This window comes from Sinocyclocheilus rhinocerous, unplaced genomic scaffold (genome assembly GCF_001515625.1).
Source record: "Sinocyclocheilus rhinocerous isolate Xijiao unplaced genomic scaffold, SAMN03320098_v1.1 scaffold43597, whole genome shotgun sequence".
Taxonomy (NCBI): domain Eukaryota; kingdom Metazoa; phylum Chordata; class Actinopteri; order Cypriniformes; family Cyprinidae; genus Sinocyclocheilus; species Sinocyclocheilus rhinocerous.
Window position 1 is genome coordinate 1 of NW_015629001.1, and position 983 is coordinate 983.

The window sequence follows — 983 nt, forward strand, 5'->3', positions numbered from 1 at the left end:
ACAAAACACCAGATCATTTTTGTAGTTATTTGATCTTGTTTTCCACTAAAAAATAATCTGTATACGTTTACTTTCCCCTTTAGGCTTTAGGTTGTTTTCTCTGGAAGCAAGACTTAATATCATTTTGCTTCTCAAGTACATGTATTTTGAAGATGCTTTTACTGGAAAACAAGGTGAGGTTTAGTATTAACATATTCTGGGGTTTAAGTCTGTTTTTGTTTTTGACTGCACTAGTCCCGTTGATTTTCTTAGATACCAAAAATTCAATTGTATATAATAAAAATCTTCAATAATAATACCCTGCTTCCAGCATTTTTTAATTTTCTTTTCACTGCTTCCTTTGCACGGTTGTTTCTATGACGTATGCATTTTGTTTTCAGATCCTGAAAAACAATCGACACAAGAGATATTGTTAAAGCTAGATGAAGTATCTGGTGATATTTGATTCAGGATAAAACCATTCAAAAGAACATCACTTTCATGGGAGTCATCACATTACTAATGATACAAAACATAAAACATATAATGCACTTTTCAGCCTTTTCTTTGGTGAATAAAAAAAAGTGATCAAGTTTTAGTAAAAATAGAATGTTCAATTAAAATGCATTTTTCAAGTGCAGCCAAATGTTACATCATAAGACAACAGTCAAAAGAAAGTCAAACTTTCAGACATTTATAATAATGTTGAATAGTACAGTATTCAAATGGAATAATGCAGAAAAATAGAGCAAACCTTTGGTCCAGTCATTTGTTCATCAAGCTGTTCATTTCTAAAGAAAAACAAAATGACAGAGCAAAACAAGTCATTGTTATGAAATTATTATTGTCCATTCATTCAATTATTTATTTTTAAACATGTTTACGTTAATGTTGCAAAAAAATGTATTTAATGAAAAAAAAAGTCTTATTCTAACGCAAGATATCCTCTTGAATTAATCTGATCGGTCTTGGTGCAGATGAAGTTGATGTGTTTGCATTCTCCT

General features: G+C 29.9%; 1 long non-coding RNA gene across 1 annotated transcript; it reads right to left on the reverse strand.

Moving 5' to 3' along the window:
• Positions 1–301: 301 nt before the first annotated feature.
• Positions 302–952, reverse strand: LOC107738541 (uncharacterized). Its single transcript, XR_001639897.1, has 3 exons — positions 915–952; positions 734–770; positions 302–383 (listed from the first exon to the last, which is right to left on the reverse strand). It is a non-coding gene; the product is annotated as an uncharacterized LOC107738541 (long non-coding RNA).
• Between the last annotated feature and the right edge of the window lie 31 nt (positions 953–983).